The 25,374-nt window shown below is 35.3% G+C and overlaps 1 pseudogene; it reads left to right on the forward strand.

Annotated features, from left to right (window-relative positions):
* The first annotated feature begins 1,855 nt into the window (after positions 1–1,855).
* LOC101839270 lies at positions 1,856–7,638 on the forward strand (annotated as a pseudogene).
* The last annotated feature ends 17,736 nt before the right edge of the window (positions 7,639–25,374 follow it).

The raw sequence follows: 25,374 nt of genomic DNA on the forward strand, positions 1-25,374 counted from the left end.
TCTGGATCATTTATTTATTCATGTTACAGATGTGAAATGCTATCTTTTGACCATGACACAGCAAATGCAAATGTAATCTCCCAGCAGCTACAGCTTCCCGATATAAACCTGTACAAAGCTGAAACTCTTCCCAGTCAATCGAGGATTAGAGACAAATTCCTAGAACATTAACTTTCCTGTTGAGCTGCACACTACTGATAGTTCCTGGGGGAAGGGAAAACATTATCTTCATTACTTTACCCACTGATGATTCCATCACAATCCTATGGGTAATTCCAAACTCATGTTTAAATTCTGTAAGTTACAGAACGAAACAGAAATACATGAATGGGATAAGATGTGTGTAGAAAGATATTATGCAAAAGACGTTAAAGGGTTCAGAGAGAGCATGGGGTTGCATTTTATAACGTATGTAATTGTCACAGGGAAAATTTTTAAGTGAAAAAAATAAAGTAGAACCATTGAAGAGAGTCTAAGTAAATATATAAATCCAATCGTCATTTACAAAGAGTTGTTGATTTATTGGTAATGTTTTAAAATATTTTTCTTCTAATTGAATATTTCAATGAATAAGAACCAAGATTATCAGTTGATAATAAAGATAAGAAAGATGTGTGAAACAGTTGTGCAAAAATTTAGAGAGTGCCATCATTAAGTCAATATGATAAAATCACCTAGCAGTGCTAGAGGGAACCAAAATTCTAGGTCATGAATTTAATTTGAAATCAGAAAATATGTTTCTTTGGCTTTCTTTGAAAAGATTTTTTCTATATCTCTGCTTGGCTGCTATCATAGAGGAGTAGGTGACAAAATTAATTTAAAATGTATTACAGTTGCTATAACAGTTGCTAAAATTACTAACGTGTCACATATATATGTGCCCTAGAGATATATACCATTGCTGGGTCAAATATTGTAAGATCCCCACAGTATTCTTGTTTTATGAGTGAAATCACCGTTTCATTTATTAATGTCAGCCTTCAAAATAGATTAACATCTTGAAGCCTATATCTGACAAATCATAAAATAAATTTTATGTTACCGCACATGAAGAACTACAAAAATTGCCTAGGAATAAGATTCATAGGGACAAAAAAGATGACATTTCACTTATTCAAGATGCTTTACAACCTAGCAAACCGTCTTGAAGCTAGTATTGTGGTGAGGAATAGACAAGTCTAGCTTTAAGATGAAAATGCCCATGTTTCTCTTTTAGATGTCATGTTAATAAGTTTCTTTCCATGAAAAAAGGGATGGTTTTGCCAGTTATTTCCCAGAGGAATCCTTATGAAATAAGTGTTACACTCCAAGAAATTCTTTTCATATGGCAAGATTAGATCAGTTTCATTCATTCCCATCACCCTTGGCAATCCCTCCAGAGTTTTGGGGGGATAATCGAGTAATACAACAATGGCTTTAGCTTTCCCATAACGGGCTCGTGGTTCTCTACAGTCTTCATTTTCCATTCAAAGCTCTCAAAACAGAATTGCAATTTCAGAGTCAGGAAATAACATACATTTGATGAAATGGATTTCAGTTATTTGGCTAGAAAATAAGATCTTTCGATATAAGGTAAAAATGTCTTCATTTCTTTACAATTGTTTTTCCTATGCTGTTTCCTAATTTTATACACATTCTTATATTTAAACATACAATCTTTAGTTGCATCATTTGGAAGTGTTTGGTAGGTGTTTTAAAAGTAACAAAATGATTCAGAAAAGTCAAGATCAAGAAAACTGTGAATGCTATTTTGAATATGTATCATTAGTAACAAGAAAGATATAAAGGTTGTTCAAATACATAATCTCCATAAGCACAAACACAAAAATGAGAGTATCGGGGAGAGGGAATAAACATGAGGATCTATGTAGACACAATAGAAGTAGAACAAGTAAGTAAAAACATTACAATCCCAAACTTTGATTTGGTGAATATGCTATAGTGAAGAGTTGAATAATTAATTTGATCTACTGAAAAAATTAGTAGGTTTGGATAGTTTTTAAATAAAAATTTACTTATTATTCATTTATTTGCTTGTTTTATATCCTGGTCACAGTTTCCCCTCCTTTCCCCCACACCCGTCCACTGTTCCCACCCCCCAAATCACCCCTCTCTTTCGGTTTAGAAAATGGCAGGTCTCCCATGAGTATCAACAAAATATGGCATATGAAGTTGCAGTAAGACTAAACACCTCCCCACGTAGTAAAGATGGGTAACATGACCCAGTGTGAGGTGTGGGGTCCAAAAATCAAGTAAGAATTGGAGACAGCACCTGTCCTGTTAGGAGTGCCACAAGCAGACCAAACTATACAACTATGACATATATGTGGAGTGCCTAGGTCCACTCACAAGGCCTCTTCTATTTTCCCTTTCCTTAGGAGTTCCAATCGTCCTCCATGAACTCTTCTTGTTATTTAGGTCTCTCTAGGTCTGTGGATTGTATCCATTATATAACAGCTAATACCCACTTATGTGTAAGTATATTCCATGTTTATCTATCTCTTTCTGGGTTGCCTCACTCAGAATGATTTTTTCTAATTGCATGCATTTGCCTTCAAATTTCCTGGTGTCCATTTCTGAAATATATTTACAAAGGAAGACACGGATTCCATGGGAACATAGAGCTTAACTTCCATGGTTGTCAATTAGCAAACATAAATGACCAGCATACTCTTTTTGTCTCATTTTTAACAGCTAAAAATTCATAAATTTGTGTGGATTAGGAGCAGTCAAGGATCTGAAAGAAGTTAGAGGAAAGAAAATAATATTACCAAAATATGTGACATGAAAGTCTCAAAAACACAAGTAAAAATACAGAACCAATTATCTTCTAAGTAAACAAGAAAAAGAGGTGGACATGTATGCATACATCCGTTTTCATAAACACACACGTATATATTGTGCTTATTTCATTATTTATTTTAAATATGAATCCCAAATTTAAAATGTTAGAAATGAGGCTCCTGTAAAAGCAACAACTATGGTTTTATACTGTTCTTAGTTCCTCACAAGCACATCTTTATTCTTTTTGTTAATATATATTCATGAAAATTCTAAGACATTCTTTTATAATACACTTCTAGAATCGTAAGTTTTTAGTATTACAGAAGAGTACTCCAGAAACTATTGCTAACTCTCCAGGGAACCCACACATAGCTTCTTTATTCAGATTCTCCATTAAAACTTTGAATTATTAAGATTTTACAAAAAATATTCACATCAGATATGCTGGCTTTAAAAGAGACTAGACAATTAATAAAGGGAGTTTCTTCAATGAATTTTGATAAGTTCTACATAACCTTGGGGAAGACCATACAAGCACTCTATTAATAAAAGCACTCTTCTCTACCATGCCAGCCTTTCAGCCTCTGTAGTTGGCAAGAAAGATCGGAACAGAACTCCAGAGGATTTTATTCTGAAGCCAGGACCCCTGTTGTCAGAAAGTCAGCCAATGGCATTGCAGTATTTATCCTTACACTCCCCATCACCATCACAATGTGCAATGCAAATAAGGACAAATAAATATCCCAATGAAAGGAGCAGGCTGAATGTAAATCTTTAAGTTGTCAACCTCAGTGTAGAGCATGCACGCTTCAAATTTCCCAATAGCAGCATTCAATGCTCTGTAAAACACTTCAGAATTTACATGGAGATCTCTTCACATTTTGTGTGAATTTTGTCTTTCTTTCTATCTTATTACGTTTTCAAATAAGACAATGGCATAGAAGCAATCACAATGTGTTTTTTTAATGTTTCAGATTATTATTCTAAGCATCTGGTGCTTTATTTTCAAACAACCCTTCCTATATTTCTTAAAAACAAGTAAACAATATATTTCTACTACAGTAGTTAGCTATGTGAACCAAGTTTTGACTTAAAGTCCAAATTCCAAGGGAACTTAGAGTTCTTAGAAATATAATCCTAAAAATTTAACCTTTTATTTACCCATTGTTCCAATTCATGTTAACTTTGTAATCTTATATATGTAGTTTATTTAGAAATAAACCATAATTACTTTCTCTATGTCACTTTAATTAAATTGGGCCACTATCCGGGCATTGGTAGTACATGTCTTTAATCCCAGCACTCAAGAGGTAGAGGCAGAAGGATCTTTGTGAGTTCAAAGCCAGCTCCAGCACAGGTTCCAAAGCATTACAGAGGAAACCTATCTCGAAAAAACAAAAATAAATAAAAATAAAAAAATATGGGCCTGTGTTTGCTGATAAGTAGCCTTTTTATTGAATAGAACATTACTTAAAAGTTCTATTATGGTATACAATATTTAATCCAATTTTACTTTTTAAAATTTATTTATTTTATGTGTGGCAGTACTTACATGCATGTATATTTGTGTACCATGTATATGCCTATGCTCACAGAGACTAGGAGAGCTGGATTTTCTAGAACTAGAGCTAAGAACTGTTGTAAGTTGTGTCATGCATTCTTAGCTTTGTAAACAGCTGAGCCATCTTTCTAGCCTTTAATTTCCCTCTTTTATGCATAAAATTCAATGTGAAATTGGTCATTTTTGGTGTTTATCTACAGTATTCCACGACAAGAAGTCTTTGAGAAACTATACATGAATTTTTTCCATATAGAATATAGCAACGTTGGTACAAAATGAAAACAAGAGATGAGTATTCTGGAATAACTTTGCATAGTCATTTTTGACTTAATCATTATATGTAAAACACTTGTGTCATGAAGTATTCTTTAACTGATAACAAAAATAGGAAAAAAAGTATTTTTCTTAAAAAGTCATCCAACCTTATTTTCTGTCAGACTTAGTTTACATACTGTCACTTATTTGTAGAATTAGACACTGACTCTAGTGGCATGAGAGAATGAGAGAGCACAGAATAGCAGTTGGTGGTCCTTAGAGTAAGAATGAGTTGAACTTATAAAGCTGAAGGTATCATAAAGAGGATTTTAAAGCAAGGGTGAAAGTCAAAGTCATGTCTTAAGTAAATGTAGTTAATTTTATTTAGACTAGATTACATCTAAAAGATTCTGTATTACCTTGTGAGCTTGTTTTTCTTTCAAGTCTTAACAATGTATGTTTCTCCCATAAATCATGTCAACGATGCCCTTTCAATACCCTTTAGGTTTGTGTGTATTCTAAAAGCCTTGGGACTACATTCCTTTCCCTCACCACAGCCTAAACTAATTCTCTCATTGCATAAATGGAATTTTTTGTTTTGACACAAAGAGTGTCATTTCATAGTTACTTATGTGGGAGTAAAGCAAGTATGGATGATATTAATTACATGCTTCCTACTGTATGAAAACCTGTAAAAGTGGGATGATCCCCAGCAAAGACATCAGGAATGACTGTCATTTTTACTAACAGAATATTGAATACCTTGTGGCAGTGAATTCCTGGTCATGTATTCCTCTTATGGTGTGGGATTTCCTTGTCCAATAGAGAAAGGTGAGGTATGTTTTTATTATTACATTAAATCTAGAGGAAAAGACTCTATTCTGACAAATTCTGGGCACATAAATTAAAAACAACTTCAGAATTGTACCATCAAAAAATCTCAGAGCAGGCCGGGCGGTGGTGGCGCACGCCTTTAATCCCAGCACTAGGGAGACAAAGGCAGTCGGATCTCTGTGAGTTCGTGGCCAGGTGGACCGATAGCTTCCAAAACAATACAGAGAAACCCTGTCTCGTAAAAACCAAAAAAAAATCTCAGAGCATGGTTACTAAAAAGAAAATAACTTAGAATTCCAAATATTGGCATAAGAACAAGACTGAGAATGCTATTGATTTCCCCAAATGATAACTTCAATTATTTTTCCAGCACCTGACAGAGAAAGGATCCAAACACTATGAAGGAATCACTCTTCAAAAACATAATTAAGCACTACTCTGGGAATATCATCTTCTCTTGAAGATAAGAAGGCTCCCTCATGACCTTTAAGAGAAGGATTTCAAACTTGGGGATAGGTAGGACTACTGAGTGCAACTCATTCCACTGCACCCTATATGAATGTCATAGTGGAGTTCTTACTATATTCATTGTTACCCTTTCCTAATGAATGATGCATAGATAGGAGAAAGATAACTACTAGCTTTGTGGGTTTGGTTTCAATTACCTGAACTCTGATGTAAACAATACTAATCTAATACAAATTGTCATAAAGTCTTGGGATTCAAAGAGTACCACTCAATGAGTCATTGGATTTATTCTTTTAAAAAATCTCAGTGAACTTTACATGGAGAAAGAAAGAAGTGTCTTTATAAAAGAGACAATCACCATGATTTCTGTTGCACCCTTCCCCCATGGGTGTCTGCTGACCAGCTTGTGACTAGAAGCTTCTAGAAAAATACCTCTTGTCCCCTCCTCCAAGTAAGGCCTGTATGCAAGTTCCTGTTTTCTGCCCATCCTTACTGTCTAAATACTAATTCCTGTTATTGGCCCATCTTTTGCCGGAGGGCCCCAGGAAGGTAGGCTTCTGACCTTGATGGTTTTTCACTGTGCCTGACCAGTATTTAAAGCTCTGCTTTGTAAAAATAAACGCCATTCTCCTTGTAAGAATGAGCTACTGTCTTTGTCTTTATTTACATCCTTAGCCCTTAACTCACATCGTTGTGAAGTGTTGTAGCCCCATAACCGAACAACAGCTTACTACAGGTTTCTGTTATTGTTTGTAACTATTCCTTCTTCCTTCCTGTAGGAAGTTCAGAAAACTTGCCAGTTGCCCTGTGTCCAGCATGCTGCTTGTGGGTTGGTCATAGCATACAGTGTAGTATTTTGTGTACTTAGTCCAAGGTAATGATGCTCCATTATTACAAACATATTATTTGAGATAAATTCAAACTACCCATTATAATTAAATTAAGTCCCTTCGTTATTTATTTAAAGTCTTCAAGCCTCAATTTAAGGAGTTTTTTGGGGGAAAGAGATTGTTATTGCTGAATGGTAATTTCCTACGGAAATACAGAGGTTCTTTGACCATTGGCTTAATGGATCATAACAATAAATATGGTGTAATTTTTCCAAGTCCTCAATTTTTAGATTACTTTTGATATCCAAAAGAGTCAAAATATGGCTCTTTTTTGCCCCATCTACAGTGAGAATTAAGAACATTCTCAACAATCAGACCATGGACATTCCAGAAAATGTGGACATCACTCTGAAGGGTCACACAGTCATTGTGAATGGCCCCAGAGGAACCTTCTGGAGGGACTTCAATCACATCAATGTAGAACTGAGTCTCCTTGGGAAGAAGGGGCTCCAGATTGACAAATAGCAGGGTAACAGAAAGGAACTGGCAACTGTCCAAACCATCTTCAGTCATGTTCAGAACATGATCAAGGGAGTCACACTGGACTTTCACTACAAGATGAGGTCTGTGTATGCTCACTTCCCCCCCCCAACAACATCATTATTCAGGAGAATGGATCTTTGGTTGAAATCTTTTGAGTGAAAGTATTTTGAGTGAAAAATACATCCACAGTGTTCAGATGAGGACAGGTGTTGCTTGTTCTGTCTCTCAAGCCCAAAAGGATGATTTGTTTCAAATTCAGAAGTTCTGATTCAGCAAGCCTCAACAGTTAAAAACAAAGATAAGAAGTTTTTGGATGGTATCCATGTATCTGAAAAGGGAATAGTACAGCAGGCTAATGAGTAAGACCTAAGTTACCCAGTTCCAGAAACAAGATCCTGAATTCAATAATTATTTGTGGTGTCTTTTGGGACAATAAAAGACTTGTATTGAAAAAAAATAAAGTCAAACTATGTCAGTGGCTTCTAGAGCAAAGTGAACCTAGGTAAACTAAACCTAATGGAGGAAGTATTTGTGCCTTGTACGTATAGTAAATAACACTATAAGGTAGGTAACAATATCTGTGTTCAGGATATGAAATAGTAGTCAATATCTGTGATCTATCCTTTCACAGAAGGTGAAATATTTTTGCTAATCACATTTGTTTATGAATGTCTCTATGCATAAGGATAAGGAAACATCAAATAATATACAGTTGCTCAGGTTTACATGTTACTGAGACACTTCAATATTAAGAAACTAAAAGACAATGGAAACTAACTTTAATATACATGTATTCAATTACTGTTCATAGAAGTACTTTTAAATAAATGTAGAAAAATTGTTCATTTTAATAAATAATATATATATAATTTAAAACAAATAAATTATAACAAAAGAAATATATATGTATAAAGCTCTATAAATAAAATTATTGATGATTTACTAATTACATGCGTATATTATAATATATAATATCTATATATGTATAATTTTCTGTCTCAAAATGGGCACCCTACCTAAATACATCAATTAATAAATAATAGAAAACTCACCACTTAGGGATACCCTATATGAAATGTGTTGAGAAATCCTCAAAGAAATCTAGGAAGTGACATTTTGCAAATGAATTTTCAGGCTGGAATATTAAAGAGCAGGACACTGGTGACACCAGCAATATAATTTTGACACTAAACAATTTTGTTTCACTGCATTTTGGTTTCAACTCACATGAATATGCGATTATAGCACTTGAATCATACACAAATAATGAGTAAATGAAGGCATGCCTTTTATTTGGAACCAAATGGAAGAGGATTTGTGAAGAGGATCAGAAGTAAGAACAGTAACATACCCCCAAAACCCTCACCAAGCCCAGAGACATAGCAGATATAAAAGTGAAGTGCTGAATATCCCCAAACCAAGACTTTGTACTTCTAAATTGGTCATCAGAAAAGAAAGAGCTTGTCCTGGTACTATAAGTGCAAAGGGATGCTAGCATCCAAGCATTGCAGTAATCCACACTTGATTGCCTTATAGGCACCTAATTGGTAACTGGTTTCCTAATACCTAGGATAAGAGGTTCCCAGGTGCCTGGCAGTCTAACCTAGTAAGGAGTAATCCCCACCCCTCTCAAAAAAAACAAAAAACTCTTACTTATCAATATTGTTTCTTAATTTTTATTGAGCACTTACTTACTTTACCTCTATTAAGCAACAAGAACATTGACTTCAGGAGCTTCTGAATTATAAAATGACATCAAAACATTTCCTATTAAAATGTGGTGTAGAAATAAAAAGTAAAGTTTTACCTATTTGAAGTACCCTTTATTTCTCCCATCCAAGTACAAAACAGGCCCTAGCCTTCTTAGTTTCAGAGATCAGAGGAGAGATTGAGAGCATTCAGGAAGGTATGGCCATAGACAAGCACCTTTTATTTATACAAATAAAATAAACCTAATTAGAGAAATTTGCCAATAAATACATCTTCTACTTGACTGCCTATTTAGTCTGAATACTATCAGGCTACTTGCAAAGAGAAAACTAACTAGAACTCAGTAGAAATAGACAACATTTTCCCACTGAAATGCTTAATATAGTTATTACATTAAATTCAAATTTGGGTCTACAAAGCAAAAGGTGTCATACCTGTAATCAAATCTTCAGGAAAAGATAAACTCCAAGTAATTTAGATAGGATTTACAAATCTCAAGGTTACACAGACCTTATGAAATCCAATTAAATAAAACAAATACCAAATTCTAAGGAAATATTAAGAATTGAGTCTTTTCTATTTGCCTGAGTGATCCCAACGGTATAAGAGCATGTGTTTTCAACCTTCCTCAGCCAAGCATTTCTTAAAGAAATTTGTAAAACTATATACTTCTTTACACAATCTTAGCTTATTTTAGGAATTTAACTTCTACAAAGGAAGGGAGGTCTACAATTGATGAGCACTGACATTTGAGATGAGTTAGTCACAAGATCTGCAGAAAATGACAAAATATGGAGTGAAATGGTTTTCCATACCATCCATGAACTTCAGTGCTCATGGCAGGCATTTGTTAGCACCTCAAAAATTGTTCTTCATCATTTCAATTTATTGCATTATATTTCTTTATATTCTCTCATGATAGGCAAGAGATCAGATATTTTCAGAAATTTCAGTTTTCTTTTCCTTTTAACAAATTATAGCCATTTCTTGACTGAAACAAACAAAAGACAATTTATATATCATTTAAACTTATTTTTAACATTATAGAAAAGGACCCCTTTTCTACCAGGTTCATACATGTATATGACTATTTGTTTTGGGTCTGATCTCTATTAGCCTCACTTTGCAGGGGCCATTTATTATTGACTGATGTCTTTGGGGCTTCAGGGGCTTCAATGGGAACCAGCTAAACAACCCTGGGTCCGACCCAAAGTGGGGGTGGGTGGATAAGGGAAAGCTAACTATCCAACCACGTTAAAGACAAGACAGAGATACCTGGTCATATCAGGAGGGCTATCAGTTAATACTGAATGCCACAGTTTATTGAATCATCACCTTAAGTAACCAACCAAAGGTGGGGGCAATGGCACAAGACATCTAATATCATGTGTTGCCTGAGAGCAATTATTTACCTTAATCCTAGAGACACTCCTTTATAGCAAGTACTCAAGCCCTCAGGCACTCCACACCAGCACATCTCACTAGCCTTCAGGGTGGGTATAGAGTCACTCTGGCTCAAAGGTGTTGTTATTTAGAATAGGAGCAATTCCTCGAGGCTAGGATATTCAACAGCTATCAGCTGACATCTCAAAGACAATAGAAGTTCTGGGTTCTCCAGAACTCATAGCTAGAGGGAAATAATTCCAAAATATATGGGTCCTGATGTATTTTTAAATAGATAAAATGTGTCCAACATTGATTCCCTTCCATTAAAAAGAAAAAAAAAGTGCTATCAGGGACTGAAGAGAAAGGTAATAGCTTATAAACACTACATGCCTGAAGACTAAAGTTCACATCTCAGGACACAAGTGAAATCTGGTCATCAGCCCATGATCACCTGGAACTCTAGTACTGACAGGACAGAGGCAGGGGGTCTCCCAGCTTTCTGACTACCAGCATAACGAAACGCCTGCCTCAAAGGAAACAAAGAGTACCCAAAATGCTCTTCTCTCTTGTAGTTTGTGATTATCACAACATATGGGACTATTGACTGCTGTTCTCCCTTGAAAGCTTGCATGACTATGTCCAATATTATGGAACATAGTCTCCTGGAAGGACAAGGATTTGGGATCAAATCCAACATCAAACAGTTAAGTCCTATGTCTAAAGTGCCTGGTGTTTTCAACTTAGGGGATTATTTTCATTTATTTCTCTTCCCTTTAAGTCAACATCTTGACTCCCTCTGGATAATGGGTGCCATCTGTCGGCTTTGTCACTTTTAGCTCCAGAAGATTGTTAAAAACTTCACTCTGTACCAAATTTCTTGCCTCTGTTCCACACAGCTTGGCAAAGTGATGGATGACAGGAGAAAGAAGTATACCCCATGTCACAGACACAATTTCTGCAATTTTATTCTGGCTCTCAGCATGATCCTTTCATGTGGAAACCCTAAGTCAACCTTTTTGCTGTGTCTACAAGTAACAAATGGCATCAGGGGGAAAGCATCCTTCAGTTTCTCTCTGTGTGACTCTACAATTTGTGGAGTCTGAGCATGTCACTTCCACTGTTTCTGTGGGTTTCTGATATCTTTGCTCAGATAACCTCACAAATTAGTTCCCTCTGGCTTGGCTCCCTTAGACTTTTTGGCCACTCAAACAAAAAATTATTCAGCTTCATGCTGAATCACAATTCTGTCTTGTCTTAGTTACATTTCTGCTACTCTGACAAATCACCATAACCAAAGTACTAATAAAGTAAATCGTTTCATTGGGCTTACTGCTTCAGATTGGAGTCCATGATGTCCCAGTGAAATCATGGGGACAGGCATAGCTGAGAGCTCATGTGATATTCACAAGCAGGAAATATAGAGAAATACTGAGTATGGCATGAGTCTTTTGAAACCTCAAAACCTGCTTTCAGTGACACAACCACCCACCAAACATTTCTACAGAATTTGAATCAAGTATTTAAAATTTCAATCCCATGGGAACCATTCTCATTCAAGTCAATATGTTGTCATAACTATGCTGGCTTTTGATCTTTATTTCTTTATACAATAAAAAATAATCATGCCTTTTTAAAAACTGCGTTAATTTTTAAATGAGCACATATGCATGACTGAAAATGGAAAGATTTTAAATGGTATTAATAAACTACTTTTATTTTAATTGTATACATTCTGAGTTATTTGAATTTAATTATAAAAATAGAACTAACATAATTTTAATTTAAATATATAAAATAGAACTCCCTGAGTGGTAGTTAGAAATAGCAATTGAACCTCTAGTTTCAAGATTAAAAATGGAGAAAAAAGTGTCTACTCCCCTAAATTTTATCAATATGGAAAGCATGCTAATTCATGCTAAGTGACAAGCTTAAATGGATATGGATCATGACTGAAATATCTGATAGTCCAGATTTGTCACCTAGTTGGATTCTGTTAGTGGAACAGCATTGGAAAGCCTAGATTCTCAGCATTTCATGTTCTAGACTATCTCATTTACAAGTCATATAATTTACTTTTAGAACTCTAATGTCCATCAATAGAAAGATAATTCCATTTTGCCAGTACTCACAAATCAAATAAATAGACAGTTTACATAATGTCACCAATTGAGAACACAAAAACCATACCGAACATGTTAATTCAATAGTTATAAGATTGAAATAGCTAAATATAAATCTTGAGAATACACATGAGACACATACTTTTCATAGGTGATTTGGAATCCAGCCTATAATCCCATGGCCAGAGGATCTGGGAAACAGAAACTTCATTCAGTGGCTGATGGAAGAAGAGGCAGACTCCCTCGGTTAAGTACTGAGCTGAACTCAAGAAAGCCAGTAACAGAGAGGGAGGATTGATGACCAAAGGGATTAAGACTGGGCTGGTTTAATCCCCAGAAACAGCTGACCTGACAAAGGTTAACTCTTGAATCCCAGGCATCAGCCTGGGAATCCAGCATGGGACTGATCAAGACCCCCTGAATGTGGGTGTCAGTGACGAGGCCTAGGTAATCTATTGAGCCTTGGGCAGCAGATCAGTACTCATCCCGAGTATACACACGGACTTTGGACTCCCATCCAACAATTGGAGGTGCACTCTCACCCTGAACTCTTGGGGGAGTGTCTAAGCCCTGCCCTGGATGAAATGACAGACTATGGACACCCCTATGGAGGGTCTCACCCTCCTTGGGGAAATGAGGGGATAATGGGGGCATTGGGGGGAGGGCACGGGAGTAGGGGAGGGAAAGGGAGAGGGACCTGGAACTGACTTGTGAAGCAACCTTGTTTCTTATCTAAATTTAAACTGAAAAAAAATCTATTTAGAAACAAAGTCTTAAAATTAACTTGATATCCATACACTACTTATTGTCTTACTTTTAATATAGTGTGATCTATGTTCCATTTAGTTTAGTACAAAGAATATTCCAAGTCAGTTTCATAATTAAAGAACATGAGAGTTCCCAGTAGCTTTTATCTTTTGGATACATTCCCTTCTAAAAGCTTTTAGATTACTCTTTTCTAATCTTGAGCATTATGTCTACATTAAATTTCAAATAGAATTTCCTACTTTTTAGAAATATAAAAAGTTTTTGAATTTACGTTTAAATGAATAATCATTGCCACTATAGTTTGATTATAAAATTAATACAAATGCCCACTTTTTAGATGGTGTCAGATTTAAATAAATGCAGAGGTCACCATATTACCAAAATATCCTAAAGCTAAATAATTAGAAATGCCTAAATCTTGTTGCCACAGCTGGATGGTAGTGACACACACCTTTAATCCTAGCACCCAGTTGACAGAGGCAGGCAGTTCTCTATGAGTTTGAAGTCTACCTGGTCTACAAAGAGAATTCCAGGACAGCAAGGTTGCACAGAGAAGCCCTGTCTCAAAAAATAAAACAACAGCAACAACAAAAACCTTGTGACCAATTAAATAAAATAAGTTCAAATGTCATACTTTGTATTGTATAAATTTCATATCCTTTCACTTAACACAGACAATTCATTATTGCTCAAGAATTCTATGATGATAATGAGAAAAGACAAGCCCAGCATCACTTGTATTTTGATCCAACCTCCTTCTAAAAGAAACCCATGTGTTGAAAGGGTAAAATCGAGGGCACAATTATTTTGCCCTGTAGCTTATCTACCTGAGTATCTTCCTGAGTTCTACTTGATAGATAAGTGGGCTTTCCTTACACAAGTAGAAAGCACTGGGAAATCCTGCACTCACTGTGCCTTGGCCTAACCATGAGGCAGTCAGATTATCAGCTATTACACTAATCTTTTGGGGATTATTCTGACCAATGAAAATATTTTACTCTTGCAGTGTAGCAAACTTGCAATGTTGAGTATTGTAAGTTTCTGTTTAAATATATACTTTTAAAAAGCTGTGGCTACTGTTGAAAGCCTTGAGGCAAAATATCCTCATAATGATTCATTTTTCCTCCAAAATTTAAATACCACAGCAGATGGTAACATCTTTGAATCATTTCCAAATTATTTTACTAAAATGTAATTACATTATAATACTATTACAGTGAAAAGCAAGCCATGAGGGCCATGTTTAAACATGCATATTCATACTAAATCACTAGATATAATGATACTATCTAGAGTAGATGGCAGATACTTTTATATTTTCAAATCAAAGTAAGTTCTAGTTTTAATATGAATGCTCTGATTTTGAATTATGCTAAGTTGTCATTAGAAACAATGAAATGTTGACCAACCAAAGATTTCCATTTAAATAAAAGATCCATGAATATTTTAAAAATTCCTTTCCAAATGAATTAATGGTGCAGTTTTCCTGCTTCTTTAAAATATTTATATTTATTAATTTTACTTATGTGCATGTGGGGGTTTACAGTGTGTGACTGCAAGCACACATGCCGGAGTAGGTCAGAGATATCAGATCCCTGGAACTAGAGTTACAGGCAGTTTTGTCTGTATATAACAGGAAGTAAATACCTGTTTTCTGAAAGAACAGTATGTTGCCTTAACCAGTGAGTCATTTCTCCAGCCCTAAATTGCCTTTATAAAAACTACACGTTCCATAAATTGCATTAAATTGTATTTTCAAATTAATTGGTGTAAGAATACACCACAGAGATCCACTATCTCCTTTCATTACATTACTTTGTCATTATTAATGATAGGACTCTTAATTTTTCACCTATTTTCATCTCCTGGCCATTTAAATTTGCTTCTGCAGAGGACAGAAAATTAGGTGGTCTGAAAATAAATAGAAAACCCACTGAAACACAAATTCCCATTTGTTGCCCCAAGTATCTTTAGAGAGGGATCTTAAACATATACATTGAAAGTGTATGTGCTTGCACTGGATCCAGATTGCGATTCTAACAGAGTTAACAATTGCAGTACGGCAATATAAGGCTCATATTTTGGATACACTCTCTACATGGGGTTATTTATTATTTCTTTATTTGGCAGCAAGTCATTATTGGGCACTTGGGTCCATAATACCACTTCATTTTCTATATTTATATAATACAGAATGCAGGAATTTACCTCTTTTTTCTAATTTGGAGGTTGAAGCAGCATTACTAATCTACTTCGAAATATTAATTTTAGAATTAACTAAGGAACTCAAAGACTGGGTTTATCATAACATCTATCTTGGAGAAAATAACTAGCGGTCCACATGTTCTCAGGACATCACAAGCAGATAAATGAATGAATTTCATACAAGAACAGTACTTCTCAATAAGCGCCAACTCCCTTCATCCAATTCTTCTGACCCTGCTGTAGTTAATGCTTTTGTTGTTGCTCTGTCTGTTTTATATTTCCCTGCTCATCTTGTAGCATTTATGGAAAAATAAATAAAAGTGAATAGAAAAATATTATCCCCATCCCTGAAAGAAAATATCTCCAAATGACTTTGAGCTAAATGTGGGATTGAGTACTGGTGTAACTAAGTGTTGTAGTCACACGATGCCTTCAACTTCAAGAATTGTAATGACCTTTGCATCTCAGCAGGAGTGAGCATACACAATGTTGATCACTATGAAGAAAAATGAGGATAAAATTAGTTTTCCTTATATTTTCATGACAAAATTGCATTAAGAATTATTTATAGAATTGAAACTATCTCTTAGGCCAATTTTCTAATCACAGGTGTAATGGTTAGGTTCTTTATGAACCTGTGTTGCTTAATTACTTACACCTTTAGAGAAATCATACCAATGTTCACTGCAATTTAATTGATATTAGAGTGGTGTAACTTGATCGAGTTAAAATAATATCACATTCCAGACTTTATTAGGCACAGCATTCTGAATAAATATACACAATATACATTAATCACGTCTTGCCAGCATCTGCAGTTCAGAAAACAACACTTGAAAGAAGATCTGAGAAAAAGTTCTATCTTTAATAAGGTGTACTGCTCTTCCTTTTAATGACAGAGAGAAAACATGAAAAAAAAGTACTTGGCTTTGCTTATGCTTCCGTAAAAGCCTTTAACTGTGAAAAGAGCAAAATATTACCATTCAAGGCTCCTGGCCAGCCACTTAAAACTTGAGGTTGTTGTTCTGAATCCAAACTTGTCACTTCATCAGAGTTAAAACATCTCTCTTGTGTCTGGAGAACAGCTTTCTAGACTGAGTGGGAGCAGAGAGGTCTTGGCCTGTTTCTGTGATTTCTCGCTGAGTAGTCAGAGTCCCTCCATAGTGATGGTTGGTTTGGATGGAATTATCTAGTCCAACTAGGCACTGCTTTCTTTTGAGGTGCTCCTTCTCCAGTCTACTCTCCTCAATAGTGAACCATATCCTTTTCTGCCTAGTGTCTCCCACCTTTGACATTAGAACTTACCCTCCCAACAGCTACAAGCTCTCTGAAACTTTCGCATTTCACTTGGTTCATGACAAGTTTGGAAGAGACAACTTTATCTTTTGAAGACCATAACAAACTTCAAAAGCAGTCTAATGATATACTGATACTATTATTAATATTCCTTTTTGATACCTAGATGCCTAAGTACAGTAACGAATTAATAAAACTCAATATTTTCAATAGAAACAAAACATCCATATAAAGCAGACACATCAGTTAAAGGACTCAGATATCTATTTAGGTCATCTGGTTAAAATGAACAATAATAAATGACATGGAAGGTCTCAAAATTAATCGTATAGCTATCATGAGGAGGAAGAATGTAAACAAAAATGCATAGTTAATTATTTGCAATCTTATTGTGGAAAGGAATATAATGCATTAACATTTTGTGTTCTGCAAGCATCAAAGGTTTGTCTGATTTCAAACATTACCATTGCAAGAATACATTGTCCAAATGGATTCAATTCTTCAAAACACAATATAACAATATGGTGGCACATACTGCTAATCTCAACACTTGGAAGACAGAGGCTTGAGGATCTCTGAGTTCCAGGCCAACTAGTCTACAGCGTGAGTTCTAAGGTAGCTAGGGCTGCTATACAGAGAAACCATGTCTTCAAAATAACAACAACAAAAAATGAAAAACAAACACAAAACACAGTATTACCACAAGCATGGAATTTATCAGATGAACTGACCAGTTGTAGGTATGGGATGAAACCATGCTGTTGTTGTACTGAGACAGGTTACATTACTTTTTATTTTTATTTTTTTACAAATAGAGTAATTCTGTGTTATCACCACTAAAGTACACTTTTCTTGAAAATAGAAATGAACTTCTGGTATGTGGAATGCCTCTGCTGCCACCATTCCCCAGAGGCCCATGTATTAGTCGTAGACCTCAGTTTGTGCTCCTGGGAGGAAATATAGAACCTGTTCATAGTGGGACCTTATGTAATTCCACCAGTCACACTAATTAGCTATAGAATCTGGGCAATGGTGGCAGGATTCAGGAGACAAAGGCAGATGGATGAGTTGAAGGCCACCCATGGTCATATTAGAGTGAATCAGTCTAAAAAAGAAACAGCTCACACAAAGGAGATCTTAACACTTAGGATCCCATTCTTTAATCCCAGCTATAGAGAGGTATATTTAGAAGAAGCAAAGTCCGTCTTAGGTAATTAGTCTCCAGCCACATTGAAGAGAGGATTGCAATCTGAGGTATGGTGGATAGCATTCAGTCTGAGGTTTCAGAGAGACAGCATTGTCTCTGAGAATTCGTGGAGACAGAATCATCCATTTCCATCTCAGACAGAGATAAGAGCTAGTGGCTTGGATGCCTTGATTCTCTGATATTCAGCTTGAATCTCAATATCTGTCTGTGGGGTTTTAGTATTCATGTTACAAATTCCTCTTTTAAATTTGATTATCTCAGGCATTTTAATATATCAACTCAAATGGATTACCAGAATACCTATGTAGTAAGAAATGAAATAATTACTCTGAACACACCTGATGGTATGATGCAGAATGGTTTGGAATTGGCTTATAGGATGAAGCAGACTAGGGAATGCTCTATCTATAATGTTACGAGTGTGGATTCCTGGGTGGTTCTATTGATGGCATAGATGACCATAAAAACAGTGATAGAAATGTTAACAGATCAGATTATGTTCATGAGGTTTCACGTGGAAAAATACATGACTTTAGTGTGAGGGGGGATATTGAGCTAAGAGTTTATTTTTAATTCTCAAGGAATTAATTAATTGGGATACATGATGAATAAGACATATGTGGTAGAAGCAGATTAACTGAAAGAGACAATGCCAGGGAAACACAGAATTCAGATAGTAGCAGGGGTATTATTGACTGCTTTCAACAAAATTTAATTTCATCACTCCAGTTCAAAATACAATAAAAAGGAAGACGGATGTCAGAAGTAGAAGTGGTCAATATCAAAGGATGAAAGAATTTCATAAATTTCTTCAAAAATATATTGAGTGTTCTTCCCAATGGGAGATTTTGATGATCCTTTCCTGATAGAAATAAGCATGACTTGCTTTGGCAAGGCAATGTAACTGATAGTGACATGTGTCATATCATATCACTATTAACATTTTTAAAGGCAAGAGGTGGTTTAGGACATTTCTTTTCCCTTGACTTTGCAGTTTTAGAAGCATCTGCTATAATGGAACATTCATCAGTCTGTGTCCATCAATATCTATAGGGAGTGCTACCTCCCTGGTTATCAATGATGAACAGGCAAGATGTACAAAATCAAGTCTTGATGCTTTAATTTAGAGAAAATAAAACCAATCCTCATTTATTGTCTCATATTTTATCCTATCTTATTGATAATGTAAGCTATGTAATCCTTGATATCATAATTAGAAGTGGCAGATACAAGAGGGCTGTTGATGATTTGGAAGATTCAGAATAGGGGCCTGTTAGAGACATTCCATCCATGTTATCAACAATGAAACTATATGTAAATAAGTCACTGACACACAATTCTGTCTCTCACATATAGCAAATATTAAATAAATAATAGGAGATAAGTTATATACAAAAATTTTTACAGTTCATTCAGGTTTGTGATATGCAGTAAATGATAGGGAACCCTAAACTTCACATGCTATTTCTCTTTCTCATTTCGATGTTAACAGTAAGAAATACTAACAAAAAGACATTGTGATAGCTAAAGTTATTGCTGTAGAATATGGTATATTAGCACTATGAAAATGGACTCATGGTTCTTCTAATCACAAATTAAAGTTATCTTTTAAATGATCTGTGTCTTATTATTCAGGGTGGAGGAGGAGGAATTCTGATAAACATGTTTTTTACATATAAGAATTTGTAAAAGAATAAACATCCTGTCGAGAATTGTCAACTTTGATTTCAACAAACCTATCATCTTCTCTAGAGTGGAGAAGGTGTGGAATGAATGGAAGGATGTTCAGTAAACGTCTTTATAAAAACTAAGTTGAAGAGTCACTTATCTCTACCAGAATTTTATTCTTTCAACTCCTTGAGCTTGACCACTTAATCAATGGTCAACCAGAAGTATGAGTCAATGAGTTAAAAGAGTATACAGTTTTCCCTAACAGTTTTCATCCAGTCTTTCAGAAGTAACTCCCAAATATCAACTTCTGATGGGAAGAGCAGGGTCATGCCCCATTGAATTATAAAATAAACAAGAACAGCACATAAAATAAATTATTCCCAAGGTCTCTTTATACCCTAACTTAAAAATAAGTTTGACATTTTATTTCCCTTCCTTGTTATAGCTGGCTACTTTCTCCCATAGGGTACATGAGATCATGAGAAAAAAAAGTTATAACTTTAAAATAAACTTCGCAAAGATACCCCATTTGAAGACTACTAATGTCTTCCTTAACAAATTCTCAAGGGAAACATTTGCTACAAAGTTAAAAGTAATTAAAGTCAAGTATTACATTACCTCACTAAGTAAATACAAAGAGATTTAAAGTCCATCTATACACCCATTTTCTGTATTTTGTTAAGTCTTGGCAAAAGAGAGTCTTAAAACTAAACATACTTGTATATTTTTTCCTGCGACTGAATAATGCTCTATTCTCCAAATGTAGTTTAATTATTTGAGTTCAATGCCAACCGCCTCCCAAGATATCACGTCCTGCTCAACCACCACAGAATTTAGAAAATAAAGTGCTTCTCCTACTGTATTCATTGAAAATTTCAATATATTGCCACAAAATGCAACTCTGAACTCAGTGCTCTTAACTGACAGAGGTTTGATAGACAGAGGTTTGACTTCTTTATGCCCTATAGCAGCTAAATGGAGCCATGGCTTTTCAACATTACCTGTGGACCCAATATCTATGGGAGTAATTCATTTTCATAATCTGCAAGGACTATATTTGTAGAGAATTATAATGCTACATCTTCCTTAAAGAGATAGCATTTATTACTTTTCTTTAGCCTGTGAAAATATCGGTCATCAACTTGAAGCTGGGATGCTTGCCTCTCACTTATCTATTTAAATTTCTGAACTCCCCACATGCGTGCGTGCATACACACACACTGTTCTTTGTGTACTGATACTAAATTAAATGAGAATTCTTTTTCTTTTAAATAACTCAGATCTCATAGAACAGACTGCTGGGCAAAAGGCTGAATTGTTCTCATCTGTATTTCCTGGGGAGTTACCTACAACACATCCTGAACTTAATCTACTGGTGAAACTTATCTACCTTCACTGATAGGGGTGGAATAAAACCATGACCTTGGCTGTCTTAGCTTTTCCGTGACACTTTAATGATCAACTCTTTAAATAGATTTTCTGTGCCATGCATTTCTCTACTGTGGTACAGACAGCCAGTGTTTTATTTCTGTTACTGTTCTTTCATTCCTTTTGGGATGGACCAACTGAATTTGTATATTTGAACTTAATTTCACTGCTTTCCTTCCATAATGTTTCTGTAACGAACCTCTTTTCCTTGTCTAGAAAGTTTTCTTTACTTTTGTTCTGAATATATTTATTACTATTATCATTTTCCAGTAGTGTCCTTTTTTTGGAATTACACACTGAAAATGTTTAAAGTATTATGTGAGCCAACTGGATTCAAACTGTCATTGTCTTTGTGTGTGTGTGTGTGTGTGTGTGTGTATGTGATATGTATGTGTGTGGTTTTCTTTATTTGGACTCTTCATTCCACATATTATAAACAATATTTTCTTAAAACATGATTGTTAACTGAAGTGATCCTACTATATGCCATCTCAACCCTCAAAACCTTATTTTGTTATATATTTTTGTGGAATTTTATAATCTTTTTAACATATCAAATTTATATTTAATCTAATTTTCTCAGTTTTTTGAATATTTATATTTTCTGTTTATTAAATTTTTTCATATGACACTTCTTTATATTTTTCTCATCTTTCTAACTCACTTTTAGTTGTTTATTCTTACACATCCAACTATCTAGAATGATGACTACAAAAGTGCCCAGACTAAGACAAGTGTGCTTATGAAATCTCAATTGTTGTAAGATGATATTAACTAAACACAAATCTGGTTACTTTCAGTATCACACAAAATTATTCTTTCTATAATTTTAGTCTAGAAAATACCAAACTTCATGATCTTGCTGTGTTCAAACTCTTTTAGTCATAGAACTAGAACTTTTCACACATATTTATAAAATAATACAACACAGCCATATGGCCATATGACTATAAAGGTGTACATATAAAACTTCACTAATTCCCTTAGCCTTACGTTTTATTTAGGCTAAGGGCCATCTATACACGTGCAAACTTATCTATATAAGGTGGCCACATACTTAATCCACAAACATCTACCCAACAAGTTTCCACTAACAAAGTGACTCTTTTATTAGACCAGAATACGGAAATTCAAGTTCCAAATTCTAATTGAGTTTCAGTTCTTCTACATATGAATCTTCCATTTTGTTTCCTCTGTTGTGGTGATCCAAAGTAAGTACTTGGTCCCACAGAAAGTAACACCAAAATTTTGAGTCACTCTCCTCAGTGGAGTTCAAGTGAGAGTCTTTTAAACACACAGCCATGTTCATTTTATTGCTCATAAAACTGGCCCCCTTTCTTCATTCCCAGTAGTCTTTCCCTTCCAACCAGGTAACACATTTGTTGATTGTATAAGATCCTTGCCAAACATAGGCTAAGAATTCTTCCACTCTTCTGAGTAGAGAATAGAGGCTAAGGCAAGGGTCCCAGAGCACTTAGGGAAAATTTTTAATGGAAACCAGGTTTGGGAAACAGCATCCAGAAAGTTTAGTGCACTTTGTATATATCCTGATCTTAAACTTCACTGTTAACCTTACGTTCCCCACTTTTGAAGATAAAGTTCTGAGCTTAAAAAGAATAAAGGTGGCTTATAGACCCATTCATCTGGACCCATGACCATGGATTCGAAGTCTATTATTTTTTTAAATATGGAAATGTCTGCACTGATCTATGATTATATAGGAAGCTATAATACCATAAAATAATTCACCAAATCTTTTTAAATTGTGGTTTTACTTTCTCTATAAAGAAGGGAAGTAATTTAATCCTCCTGTACTTAGGTGCAATATTCAAATGTTAAGGTGACTTACATTTTACATGATTTGAAACAATGCATTACTCAGATGTATCATATTTAAATGAATGAGTGTGAAGGTTAATTTTGACTGATGAGTAATGCCGATTGATTAGTATAGCACTACGATAGGCTTAATTTGAAAGTGTTTCCATGGAAGAGTAAAAGACAAATTCTGCTAGCACAGGGATTCTCTCTCTGATCCTTGCCTACCAAATATGAACTTTGTTCATTGTACTCAATCTTCCCACCACCACGATGAACATAGCCCTCTCAATCCATTAAACAAAATAAACCATTCCTCCCTTCTCCAAGTTGTCACTCTGAGGGATTTTGCTAAAGCGACAAAAAGTCAGCCCAACATGGAAAATAATCATTAGAAAATTAGGATCAACACAGTTGCTACACATGATAATGGAGTGGAGAACTGTCTAAAGAGACTGGGAAGATGTCTTACTGGTAAGAGTAGTTGAGGTGAAGCAAGAGGACCTGATTTCACTGCTTATTATATATTTAAAAGGTTGAGTTTAGCTATTCATGGGCATGTAAACTGGGCATCATCAGTGAGCAGATGCAGAGAATTGCTAGGGCTTGCTATCTATCTATCAGCTTAGCTTCAGTCTCAGAGAGAGACTCTATTTCAAAGGAATAATATAAAGAGAGATGGATCTGATCATTGGGATCCTCCTTTAGCATTGATGCATTCATGACATGTGCACCCTATCCACATATGAAAACACACACACACACACACACACACACACACACACACACACACGACATTTCTTTGCATGGATATTTAGAAAATTTTAGAAATGGCCATTAAAAAATCCTTTCCTACAGGAATTAAATATGATTGGACATGGGCCTAACCCTTTATGGTACTTGTTGCTCTGAGAATTCAGAGCTCCAGCCTGAAAGAAATCAGGCCAAGTCCCCCTGAAGCTCTTAGTCTTATACAGAGAATTATGAAGTCATGCTGTGTTGTTTTCACAGCATGACTTTAATTTTTAGTTCCATCTACTACATGACTAATTCAGACTTCTTCGCACATAAGTGTGCCATGGAACTTCATGTTGTTCCCTGGAAGTATATGAAATCAGATCTATTCCTTAATTTTGGAGAAATTCTAAGTGTCTCCCATGCACTTCCTCCTCCCCCCTATTCCTGCTCCTTCTCAGACTAGCATATGATTTTGGAGTCATCCATATGGTTCTGGTCTTTATACATGAAGAACACAAGAGTTGTTGGACACATGGAACCTTCCAACTATGCTTTAAAGAAAAGCTTAGAGGTCAGGTCACACATGACATGGTCATGCTTCTTTTAGGCAGCCCTTGACAGAGTAGTTTTAAGCTATGAAGGTAAAGACAATGATATAGTGGAAACTCCAGGAAGCTAGAGATGCCAAAAATGTGGAAGATCTGTTAACAAAAAGAGGCAGGCTCCAGAGACAGTTCATTAAATTGATCATTGTTTTTACATCCACCCAGATCATAAAGGTGGGGCTTTCCAAGACTTTAGAGCTCCAATAATGCCACTTGTACTCCAATTTAACAGTTTAACTGGATTTTTGTAGTTTTCATCCAATTTCTCTTTGCTACCACCCTCATTATTCCTTTTAGAATGGAAAGGTTTCCTATGTATTCTGGTGTGATGAAATGATAAGAATATGGGAACTCTTGGAGATGAATTAAATGTATTATTTAGTATGAGGCATACAGGAGCTTTTGGATGAACATGAGTATAACACTTTGGTTTCAATAGGTGAATTTTGGTATCAAGTTAACAACAGTAAGTCTGTGATGGCTATGCTTGACTTTAAGCCTACTTTGACTCAAATGTTAGCAAAGCATTTCTTGGATAAGACTGTGGGATTTTTTCAGCAAAGACTATACTATAGAGAAAAGACCAGCTCTGAAAGTGGTCCACCTCACCCATCAACCTGAGAGCATGGATGAAACTGAATGGGAACGCACGAAAGGTTACAGACATCGAGATTCTTCCTCTATCCTTCTTAATCCCCAGCAAGTTATTTACTGTCATGATCTCCACATTTCTTCTAGTGACAGACTAAAACTTCTAACCCGAAACCTTCACTGTTTCTTTGGAATAGTTGGGCATTTTGTCATAGCAAGGTAATGCCTATATTAGAGGATTAAAGACAAAAATACTACCCATGACAGTAGTGTTGAGATGAAACCAAGATCAAGTTTGAACACAAGCAAGAATGATACTCTATGATTGTAGTCTTGTTTCTAGTTCTTAGAATTGACTTCTTTTAAGTTCACACATCTTAAACATCCTGAAGTACAAGAAACTATTTCTCCAGATTGTGTGACATAATTATTGCCTAATTTTAAAGAAAACACAGAACTATATCTTCTTTGGTGGGCAGAGATGTCTAATATCCATATATGACTGAATTCATACCATCTTTGTCTTTTTGTGACGGGTTACCTCACTCAGGACAGT

The sequence above is a fragment of the Mesocricetus auratus genome, unplaced genomic scaffold (assembly GCF_017639785.1).
Source record: "Mesocricetus auratus isolate SY011 unplaced genomic scaffold, BCM_Maur_2.0 Super-Scaffold_100011, whole genome shotgun sequence".
In the NCBI taxonomy this organism is placed as follows: Eukaryota; Metazoa; Chordata; class Mammalia; order Rodentia; family Cricetidae; genus Mesocricetus; species Mesocricetus auratus.